The following is a 12,366-nucleotide window of genomic DNA, read 5'->3' as shown; positions in this document are numbered from 1 at the left end:
CTCGGCCCAAGGAAGGTATCCGGTGCTGGATGAAGGTTTCCTGCGTGTTCGGTCTTTCAGCGCGTAGAGTTAATTCAATTTAGGTTAAACTCAAATCTGACTCCATTATTTATTTAATCTGACTCCATTTTAGTATGACCTCGAATTTAGGTTGAAATGCAAATTGGTTGAATGCCTTTTTAATTAGTATTCTTCTGACATTTGATTATTCTAGTTAACTCCTACTCTTATATTAACTTGTTCATTCAGGTGCTCATGTTGCTAACAAGGATACAACGTAATTTACTAGAGTCAATAATCACAGAGTAAAACAGAATAAAATCAAATGTAACAATTTATTATCAGTCAGGTAAATATGTGTTCTGCCAATTACATATCCAATTGAAGCATATCAAATCATAGCATTATAAACCATCAAATTCTCAAAGATTAATCTTAAAGTAAAATAAGCATACCTGACCTTAGAAAATACATAGTATGAAGTGAAGAGACACACAACACACTACGGGTTTTCTGGCTACAGAATCGCGCTGATCCTTTTGCTGCAATCCTTTAAATACCTCAGACCAAGAAAACAACCCCCGAGATGGAGACAGGAACTAACAATTGGAATTTGCATTAACTCAGGTCCCAAGCCTGGGTGGTTTTACACCTCAATGGGAACAGGGGGTAATTTACATGGAGGACCCTAGGAAAGGACACTCCCATCACAGTAATCAAAATATCTCTTGACTCTTCGGATCTGTATTATCTTCTAATCTACTTTTGTAAGGTTGAGACCATTGTACCAGTTGCACTGAGACATTTCAAATGATACCAGACATTGACATTTTCATGTAATCATTTTGAGCAGACTGAGTAGAAGGAAGAATGGGTGAAGGGATTTATAATGAAACAAATGGCCAGAAGGGGAGGAGGTCTCCTGCTCCTCCAGTCCATGGGGTGTCTCGAAGATGCTCGTGTATGTTTGTATTGTCTGTTTCTCAGGAGATCAAAGTATCTCAGGTTCTTTAATCTCTACACTGTCAAAGTATTTAGTATCTGTACAGAATTTCTTGGGAGATTTACATTTCATTTTATTTTCACAAACATTTATTAACATTAACAATATTAATATTATTATTAACAATTATTAAAATTACCTACTAGGCATGTCCACATATTTGTCATCTGGAAATGCTTTTGTACTGTTTTTTTTTTATGATACAAATATGTAAAATAATTGCTCAGTGCTGCAAAACACAACAACTCTGCTAATGCTAACTTAATTCTATATAAACTATATAACAGCATAGGTCTATTAGTTACTAGCCTAAACTGGACGGAGACACAGAGCGCCCTGTAAGTCACTGACCTGCCTGCGTTCACCATTCACACCGTGCAGATGGGAGCAGTGGCGCCCCAGAAAATTATAATAGGGGTGGCCAGATGAGGCCACAGTAAATAAATAAAGGGTTTCCAATATTGACAATATGATATCTCTGTGATTTCTGGGATTTTATCGATAACGATAATTACACAATATTTTGCTGAGTGTGTTATTGAGCTGATATCTTATTTCTAATTGTGCTGACAGCTGACTCCTAAAGGTTTTATTTTTATATTTATGCCATTTTTTTTTAAAGTGAGCACCATCTTTTAAAGGTGCCATATGCAGAAATTGAGGTAAAAATATCCATAACATGACCTACACGCATCGAAAGAATGAGAAGAAATAAAGGCGATGATGTCATTAAAAAAATGTCAAGTTATAGTGCTGCAGAGATATCAACCTTAATTAGCATTAGCATTACTAGCCCCGGCCCGGCAGGTGTTGTAATACCAGTTTCGGCCGTGGGAGGCAGTATGCGGACAACATAACCACCAGCCAACCTGCAACGAATACACGAATAACTCGCAGGGCGTACCTGGACCTGATGTCAATCGTGTGGAAAGTACAGCCCACTACTTTCAGTTCAGAGAAGAGAGCGGAAGCATAGCTGAAGCCCTTGGCAAGAGACCAACACCCGCTACAGGGAAACAACCGCGCTCAGAATCACAAATCAAATCCGATAAGAATACCAGAGTAAACATCGGCACTGCTTTTAATTGCTGGAGACAACTGATGGACCTGAAAGAAATGTGGTTCGAATCCGAACTTGCAAGTTAGATGCTGTTAGTATTTCGCTAGAAGTTTGTTTTATATGTTTGTGTATTTGTTTTCGGGAAGTTATAACATAGAAATGTATCGAAGGCTGTTCGATAAACGTGCCAATGTCAGTGATGGCTAACTGTAGCTGCATTTGATAATCAGCTAGCTATAACTTAACGTTACCCATTTTATTATATAGGGCTGTGCATGTCTTTACTCATGTACATCTCATCAGTAAAGACGCTCCTGTAATTAGGAGTATATCTCCAGTACGTGTGTTCAGATCAGGATTGCCAGGTTTTCACAACAAATTCTGCCCAGTTGCTTCTCAAAACTAGCCCAGTCACGCTTCCAGAAGGTTCCCCGATAAAACATTGCTTCCCGGGGTTAAAATATAGTTTTTTTAGCAGGGTTGCCTTGGTATAATTCGCATTTTAGGGGCTAAATATCACGTTATTTGTATTGGGGTCGCTGTGACCAGCGGACATGAAAAACAACCGCCACAGACTTGGCAACACTGGTTGGCATTTACTACACGGAGCCGTAATTCACTGACAATCTACACAACATCGATGTTAAAATCGCAGGCGATTCTTTGTCGATTTTGAAAGCGATTTTGTGTTAGTTGTCGGTAGACTAAGGCTCTGTGCAGTAAATGCCGCTCCACCTGAAGCAGTGTTGCCAAGTCTGCGGTTGTTTTTCATGTCCGCGGTTTGAAGCAATCCCAATACCAATAACGTGATATTTAGCCCCTAAACTGCTAATTTTACCAGGGAAACCCTTCCCAAAAATTTATATTTTAACCCCGGGAAGCAATTTTTATCGGGAAACCTCCCGGAAACACGATTGGGCTAGTTTTGGACTAGTTTTAAGAAGCAACTGGGCAGGATTTGTTGTGAAAACCTGGCAACCCTGATCTGAATGCACATGCTGGAGATATACTTCTAATTACAGGAGCGTCTTTACTGATGAGAGGTGCATGAAAATCGCATTCGATGTATCATAACTAACCTGCTTTGTCAAAATACAAAATAAGCATTCGATCTACGTTAGAGCGTCTGAGCGCTCACAAATCTTTCTGCAGCGTCGTGAGCAGAGCGGCAAGAGTGATTTTTGATGCTCTAGACGCCGGCGGTGTGAACGCACAGTTAGGCTTCGGCTATGGCTGTAGTGTTGTTGTGAAAGTAGGGGCGGAGCATAGAGACTATGCCGTTTCTCGTTTGTTACTCTAGAGTAGACCAATTCACTTTATTGAGGTATACTGCCCCCATCTGTTATGGAATGTGGAGTATGACTTGATTTTTTTTGCCAAACATTACAGATGACCTTTAAGGGGGGGGTGAAATGCTATTTGATGCATACTGAGTTTTTTACACTGTTAAAGAGTTGGATTCCCATGCTAAACATGGACAAAGTTTCAAAAATTAAGTTGTACGTTTGAAGGAGTATTTTTGTTCCAAAAAAAACTCTTCCGGTTTGTCACAAGTTTCAGAAAGTTTTTTTCGAGTATGGCTCTGTGTGACGTTAGATGGAGCGGAATTTCCTTATATGGGTCCTGAGGCACTTCTCCCGGAAGAGAGCGCGCTCCCGTATAGCAGAGCACTGAGAGCACAACAGACTTCACTGATCAGAGCGAGAGCGAAATGTCACAAAAGAACTGTATTTTTGGTTGCTGGGGCAAGACAACCCTGCATAATATGGGGGTGTGAGAGCGTGAGAATTGGGTCAATTGCATGAGTCTCACCCTGAATGTGTGAGAGTTGGCAGCTTTGTATATGGGGCAGTCGTGGTCTAATGGTCAGAGAGTCTGACTTGTGACCCACAGACAGGGATGTACTGGTCATCAGGAGTAAAGTGATCAACAACACGAGTGTCTTGATCCATTCAGATGTGACACAGAATTGTGTTTTACAGTCGTGTGATATGAGAACATTAAAGCTTCTGTAGTGATGCTGGCTGAAAACACACACCACAATCTAAACTTCATGACGAGGTCAATTGGAAAATGACAAAACATAGACTTGTAAATTCATCACCATAGTAATTTAACTTGCAGTTATTAACACTGTACAATAGAGATGTATTTATTATAAATGTTACCGTTATTAGCCTGCTTAATATTAAATATTAGCAGTAAATAAGTTCTTAGTTCACCCAAAATGAAAATTGGCATTTTCTCAACATCATGTCATTTCAAACCTGTATGAATTTCTTTCTTCTGTGGAACATAAAAGAAGATAATTTCAGAAATTCAAGAAGTTTTTGTCCATACAGAAATCAAGGGTATTGTATTGTATTGTTCTACAAAATATCTGTTGTGTTCTACAGAAGAAACTAAAGCCAGGCTCACACTACAGGATATTTAGCCCAATTTAGCCCCAATTTCCCCCTCCCGATAATCAGAGCAAACATCTTGTCGAGCACCTCGATCTGTCCCGATGTCGCACCTCCCGATCTGCTCGCACACAAATCGGGGCAGCCCTGATTATTATCAAACATGTTTGATATTTAGGATTTAAATCGGGATGATGATGGCTATATGATTACGTCAGTACTTTTCACATTCAATGCGCAAAAACACAAATCAGCTGATGCAGGGCTTCGAAAGCTAGTGGAGATAGAGAAAACTGTACTGGACAAACACAACGGTCTGTAATGTGTGCGAAAACGCATCACAACTGTAAGTAGCTATAAGAGCGCTGGAGTGAAATAAGTGAAAACCAGGTGAGTGAAGACAGACAGAATATATATATATATATTAAAAAAAAGAACCTTGACGATCTTCTGCGTGAGATCACGTGAGGCACTCCCTCTGGCGTTATAATCTTAATAATATCTTACAGTGTGTGATGTGCCACGATGTTAAAATCTTGAAGTGTGTGCATGTTTAATATTTGAGGGAAGATAATCTGAAAGAGATTCTCCTCGTGTGTGTGCTGCAACCAGATTTCAAAATCGGTTATGATTTTAAAACTCCTGTAGTTTGAGCCCGGCTTAAGTCACACAGGTTTGAATTGACATGAGGGTGAGGAAATGATGACAGAATTTATTTATCAATAGATTTCCTGCATTCTAGCTCAAAATCAATGCTTTACTGTCAAGTGCATTTCTATGTGACACAAATACATTATTAAGTTTGTTATATTTGTCATGAATTCAGTAATATCTAGTATTATTTACTCCAATTAAAGGCCCTGTCACCCAGTAAAACATTCATGGAGGAACTCGTGGGTCAGATGGACTGGATTTGTCCAGGGCTGAATTTTAACCCCAGTCCAGCCCTGACCACAGGTCACAGGTTTGAGTGATCTTACCGCAGTTTCTCCAGTTTACAGTGAGGATCCTCCAGTTCAGCACAGAGACACTTCACTCCCAAATCTCTTATTTTATTCTCAGACAGATCCAGTTCTCTCAGGTGTGAGGGGTTTGATCTCAGAGCTGAAGTCAGAGCAGAACAACCTTCATCTGTGACGTCACAATCACTCAACCTGTAGAGAACAATGACACACTCTTCACTCTCTCAGATCAGATCAGTTTAGCTGTGAATCCATTAGTAAAGAGAAAGAACAAATCAATGTGTGATGAATCACTGGACTGAGATTTAAAATGTCAAAAAAGAAATCAAAATATGATAAATAATTTAAAACCTCATTCAAAAAGAAAAAAACTCCTTTACACTCTCAGGATTTTTAATGTCTTACTGTATGTAGGAAGTAGACATTCACCAATATACTGGCAAAAATCTGTATCAGCCAAGATCATCCTTGCTGACTGATATAGGCTATTGGCTAGTTAACTTTCTATGACTTCATAGATCGGAGTGGCTGATGTTTATCTGTTACATTGCATCAAGCATTACAGTATATATGTATAGGTTTGTATAAAAACAAATACAAGGCCGTACAATAATTTTTTACAACTATTTATGCTGTGAAACTATTATGTTAAAATGGCCCCTCTGTTTTTCACTGTTCTAATGTTGTTATTATTTTTTTTTTTTTTTACTGATACTTACAGTGGAAAAATCTGGGAGGAGACATGGGAGCCGGCCTGCCAGTTCTCACCAGGTGTCAAGCATGTGTGACGTCACCCATTCATCTACAATTCAGTATGAGTTGAATACCTGCTATGAGTTGTCGAGTTCGCTGTTACGGCACAGCCATCCTGTTTGCGCATGTGATGATTTTAGATAAGAAGGAGGAGCCACGTTACACACTTTCAATGGTTTCCACCCTAACATGCTGTCATGCTGTTTTTTTCTTTATTACTGATTCTTGCTAAAAGCTGTGTTCAAATAAATCAAAGTGTTACTATATTTCTGTTTATGTCTTTCCATTCACCTTGTGGGTTAGCCAATTAACTGAAATATTCTTCAACACATCAAATTATATATTGCAATATGATGCACCAAAATATGTAGGAAGGTGGGACATGTTTTCAATCAAATTAACTGACACCATGAAGAGACAGTTGATTCCACCAGCTAAATCATACATTTTCTGTATAAAGGGTAGCTGAGGTAGGCAGGGGTGGATAAATGCACAGGCTTACCAAGACCAGATGTCAAGAGGGTCCAGAAGCCTCTAAAAATGTGAAAGCATGGTTTTTTTTAATTCAGGAAAGTTTCTAAAGGCTTTTTAAAAAAATGCTTCTAAAGGCAAGGCACATGAAACCCTGTCTTCTGCACTAGTGGCCTTTTCCATTTACTTTGACACACTGAATGTGTGTGTGCAAGTCTACCCCCGGATGGGTAGTAAAAAGCAGAAGACAATACATTTTTTTTACACTTTTAATGTTATTATTTCAATCTATATGGGCCAGGGAAGCTGGGTTTTTTGTTGTTTATTTATATTTTTTAAACTATAACTATCAATATTTATTTAGATGTTATCATGGTATTAATTTCTTTATTTGCATATTATTTTGGTCTAATTACCGGAGAAATATTACAGTATGCTGTAATACAGAATATTATTATATGATCCGAGCTAGACGTATTCAAAGCCTATATTCCACAATGCAATGCGGGCATTCATTCACAGAATCGGACAGCGATCAGCTGGTCTTTAACGCCAGTATCGCTTCAATGTACACACACACACACACACACACACACACACACATATATATATATATATAATCATTGGTTTTGTCACCAGCAACAACACTCCAGAAGTGACGTAAAATATATATATATATATATATATATATATATATATATATATATATATATATATATATATATATATATATATATATATATTAGCAAAATTGACTTCATTTGTTTAATATATGCTTTTTGGGAAATGTTCTAGCTTTCTAAGAAATGTGTGTTTGCACTAGTGTAAAACATTTCTTGAATTAAAAAAAAAACAACAATAACATACAAAAACAACAACATAATATTCGTTATATTAATGTTTTTGTCTAACGTAGTATTTGAAGATTTAAACAATACAGATAACAATAATAATAAAATACAGTTTCATGTATTTGTCTCATGTATTGTGTGCTCGTCGGCCGGCGGCAATTTGAAATGGAATGAAGACCATTCACGGCCATAGTGATTCACGGCAGAATCCAAGTATAGGTCTCTGCAGGAAAGTAATGGGAGTTACTAGATTTTTACACCATGATACATGATTGGTTTATGTAATAGTGACGTTAGGTTTAGGGGTGGGGTTGGGTAAGGGGGATCACTTAGATTGCATGATTCAGAAACACCCAGCAGTTTGAAAATACCCACATGGTGATAAACGCCCACTTTTGCTCTGCAGAGACCTAAGTTTCGCAGAATCACAGGAGTCGAACATGTCCCCCACCCCCCCACCCTCCCCCCGAAATAACGCACATGCTTTGTGACAGTTTATGTGGCGCGTCTATTATGGGAGTTGTAGTTTAAACATATTGGTATATTTCTCATAATTAGAAGTCAAAAGTGTACAATTTTGGATACACCCTGTGATTTTGGGGGATGGTGAACACACTGGTGTCATCAGATTTAAAAATGTAATCGTTAAATAGGTGAAAACAGCTTACTACCATATTTGACAGTGCTTACAGTGGTTAAACTTTGGTGACCATATCTACATGACAGTAGAGGCCCAGAGCTTTCTATAGCTGCTGGTCTTATGTGTTTAGCACCTTCTGTTGCTGAATGACAAGCCTTCAAAGATGGACTGGGTTCAAGGTTCAAAGGTCAATATTTCAAAGCAGGAGTAATGTATCCTCTTCAGAATGAAATATGTTAATCCCCATGTTGAGACCTTTCCAATGATGTGTTTGCTATAGCACTGTTGACAATTTTGTCCTACTACAACGTTTAAATTTTTACATTTCATGGTTTGCAGATGATGGGCGATTTGGGCGATAGCCTCCTTTATTGTCCCCAGAGGGATATCTGCCTTGAGTTCAAATGCTTCACACATAACACTTGACATATTGTTTTATCATACAGCTGATCTATACTTACAATAAAAAACAACATAAACAAAGTGATATGTAGTCAGACTAAAGCCAGGGTTGCCAACTCTCACGCATCTGGCGTGACACTTATGCTTTCAGCATCAATCTCACGCTTAAGTCCAAGCGTGAGTGTCACGCCAGATGCTTGAGAGTTGGCAACCCTGCTGAAGCACGTCACACAGTAACAATCTATTGCTCATGTTTAACAAACAGTGACGAGCAACACACAACCATTTGCGTTATATCATGAAGTTATTGCACAACCAGCCTCAAACAACATTATTTAAAGTTTTAATTGAGCTACTGTAGGTCCAAATAGGGCTATAGTTTAGATATGTTACATTTAGATTGGGGTACCTATATCTTCTGCCAGAGGATAAGAACTCATACTTGGTATGGAGAATAAAGATGGATCAGACCCCATTATTTATGCTTGCCTGGAGAGACTGGTTTCTATTCCTCTCCACAATCTTCATATTAAAATACTCTGTAATGCAGCCTTGTATAATATAAAACCCTCTGATTCACCATGAGGGTTTGCTCTAAATGATTACACCCACTTTCAACATGGGCCTTCCAGCCAAAGGTATTGTCCATATACACACCAATAGGCGCAGAGCTGATGGATTGGTTCAACATTTATGACATCTGATACCTTCTGACCCATGTCACGACCCTTTCATCAGCTTGTGAAATGGTTAAATGAGATGTGTGAGTTGCCAAGTCAAGTCACCTTTATTTATATAGCACTTTAAACAAAAAAGATTGCGTCAAAGCAACTGAACCAACTCTTGTTGATGCTATATTTTTCGTCACTGTATTGAATAAATACCTGGGGTTGTTTGTTTTCTTCTTTCTGGACAATCCCAGAGTTTAAGGTCCCGTTGTAATGGTATCCTCCAGGAGGAGAACCAGCACCACCGTCCGCCGCGATGTTCCTGCGGACTCCCGCCGCTGGAAGTATAGGATTTGGAATGTCTTTGTGCTCCATGGTTGGCTTTACTATGCTGATAGTGGACTGTGGGGCGCAACTCCTCACAGTCCCGATTTTATTTCAGAGTGACCTTCTCTTAGACAGGTTTCCATCCAAGGCTATGAGCCCTATCTGCCCATGCTATTTGACCCCTAGCTGGGGGCAGTGGTTGGCAGACGCCAGGGCGTATCCACACGCCGGTGGGCTGCACGTCGTGCCTCTGGGGCCCACTGCTGCTCCGAGATCCCCTGCAGATTAGCCTGGGGTCTCGCGGCACCCAGTATCCGTGTGTGGCCACGTGGAGGCACTGCAGGAGTCTTGGTGGTAGAGAGGCTGTGTACCGGCAGGAGGAGGCTTACGCACTCGGCTCCTCTTATTCACCTCCACTAGGGGGGCTAGCCGGTGGCAGTAGCTGAAAGCAGAGAGTAGCAGGCAGGAGCAACATGCAGCACACAACATGCAACATGCACTGACAACAAGTACTTCTACGCACTACTGCACGTGACGCATCACACACACCCTGTGCAAGCACAACACACTAAGCCAGCATTAGGGGGGTGGACTCATTTAAAATAATGTAATCATCAGGTTTTAGCCAGGTTTCTGTCAAACAGAGCACATCTATATTATGATCAGTGATCATATTATTTACAGAAAGTGTTTTCGTAGAAAGGGATCTGATATTCAGTAAGCCAAGCTTTATCATTTGTTTATTCGTATTGCATTTGTTTTTTATTTGTTGAACCTAAATTAAATTGTTACTCTTAACTTGGTTTGGACGTTTTTTTGTATTTTCTAGTTCGGGGAACAGACACAGTCTCTATAGTGTGATATCTAGGTGAAAGAGTCTCTATGTGCTGAGTATTAACTGACCTCTGTGACGGGAGGCAGCTAGCAGACGGTCGGTTTAGCCAGTCTGTCTGCTTCCTTGTGTCTGTGTGCAGAAGGCTGAGCAAGAAGTGTGCCAAAAATTGAATAATTTAATGTGATTTTAAATCAAAGTCTCACACATAAATATGCTCATGTTTTTTTTCCCCTGTAGTCTCTGCTATTAATATTTATCAACCACAATATTAGAAAATTAAATAACATGTATGAAAAAAAAATGCTTCTGTTTGTATGGTTTATTTTTTGTTTTTCAAACAGTACAAGTTAAAACAAATGCAAATTAGTCAAACGAGCTATTAGGCTGTATTTTTAAAACACGGTTTTTCATATAGTCAGGAAATGTAGTTATTAAAGCAAATCTTGAAGTAATTCAGTGAGGCTTCCCTATTAAACATCCAAATTCTGAAAAATTTAATTGTGTGTATATAATAACCACTATTGTGTATATAATTAAGTCACATTTTCAAGTTTTGGGCCAGTTTTTGCATTTGTTGAACCTCTATGTACTTTCACTGCACATGAGAAGCAGCTGATAAAGTCCTGTCAAGGATGCTTTCAGAGACCATTTGTAGCATTAGATGATGCAAGAGTCCAACTTCAGAAAAAAATGGGTTTGTGTGTCAAGGTAAAACTGTCAGAAAACTCAGATTTGCCACAGCAGATGACATTAGTGGAATTATGTTTATTACTATTATTACAATGCACATATTTACACCTTCCTGCAAACTTTTCCGCACAGTTTTGTTCTACCATAAACAGAAGATTACTATTGGAAAAACAGTTACTTAAATTAATTACATTCATTATTGTTGTAATGTCACATGTAGATATGATGAATACTATTATTCAAGCATATCTGACACACAAACAGTGTTTCCTCCAAGTTGATTTGACCGTGGTGGCCCCCACAGCAACATTTCTGACCCCCTACGGTATCAGAAATAGGGCTGCATTGTTAGAGTGGGAGAAAAAATAAAAAGGAAACTCTGCAACAAAAATGACTTAATGCTCATTTCTCACTTGAGAGCTCATCAAACTCATCTGACATTCAGAGTCACTGTCGTATCCATCCCAATCATTCTGGAAGTCCATACTTGTTCCAGTCAAAACTTTAGCATAACAGTCTCTTGCATGCTTCATCATTCTGGTGACTTCTTGCTTCTTTCTCAAAAGTTAAGCTGAGGAAACCCTTGATCCCTTCTTCATTTAGATCCCACAGCTCACCTTGTAAAACAAACATTATCAGAAAAAAAAAATTCCAATGTACAGTATAGTATTTCAACGCATTACTTAATGTGTACTTTTCAATGCCTCACTGGAAAGCTGGCATGACATCTCCTTGAGTGTGTCTGCACGAGTGGAGAGAGATTTCCAATGCTTTGCCATCTCAGAAAGAACAATCTTCTTCTCCTCCTCAAGTCTCCTGATAGCCATCACAACATCAAACGCCTTCCTCTTGGTTTTCAAATCTACAGCGTCTGGGATACAGTCGTGGAAAATAAGTCAATTATAAGTATGATTATTTTTCAAAGAATTTCTGAGATAATCTGGGATAAGGCATAATTATTTTTTTGCTACTGTGAATTAAACAAAATTGTCAACAGATTTGTGTACATACCACCATGTGAAAGTTGCCATGGCCAAACTGTCTCGTCAGAGAGAATGATGTCAAAGGCGATTCTTTCTGTATCTGGAACCATACTGTTGTATTTTTCAACAACAGAGCTAAGAATGGCCTTCTCCTCTCTGATTTTGCGCCGGATCCGGGCCCGACCTTTGCTGCCATCGGTGTCTTTGTAAAGGCGCTGGGACCTTCTTTTAATGCTGGCCACCAGCACCTCTATTCTATTGATCACTGCGTCAAGATCGGCATTCTTTTGGGATGTTGTTGCTGAGAGAAAAAAAAATT

The 12,366-nt window shown here is 39.1% G+C and overlaps 2 protein-coding genes across 5 annotated transcripts in view; both read right to left on the bottom strand.

Moving 5' to 3' along the window:
* Positions 1–12,366, bottom strand: part of LOC113109173 (NACHT, LRR and PYD domains-containing protein 12-like) — a 1,059,377-nt gene that overhangs the window by 519,452 nt on the left and 527,559 nt on the right.
* LOC113109178 (NACHT, LRR and PYD domains-containing protein 12-like) overlaps positions 1–12,366 on the bottom strand; it is a 365,574-nt gene that overhangs the window by 300,107 nt on the left and 53,101 nt on the right. The gene's annotated exons all lie outside the window — the stretch shown is intronic.

The sequence above is a fragment of the Carassius auratus genome, chromosome 9, assembly GCF_003368295.1.
Source record: "Carassius auratus strain Wakin chromosome 9, ASM336829v1, whole genome shotgun sequence".
NCBI classification, from domain to species: Eukaryota; Metazoa; Chordata; class Actinopteri; order Cypriniformes; family Cyprinidae; genus Carassius; species Carassius auratus.
Note: the sequence above shows the minus strand (reverse complement) of the source record. Positions and strands in the feature narration are given on the sequence as shown.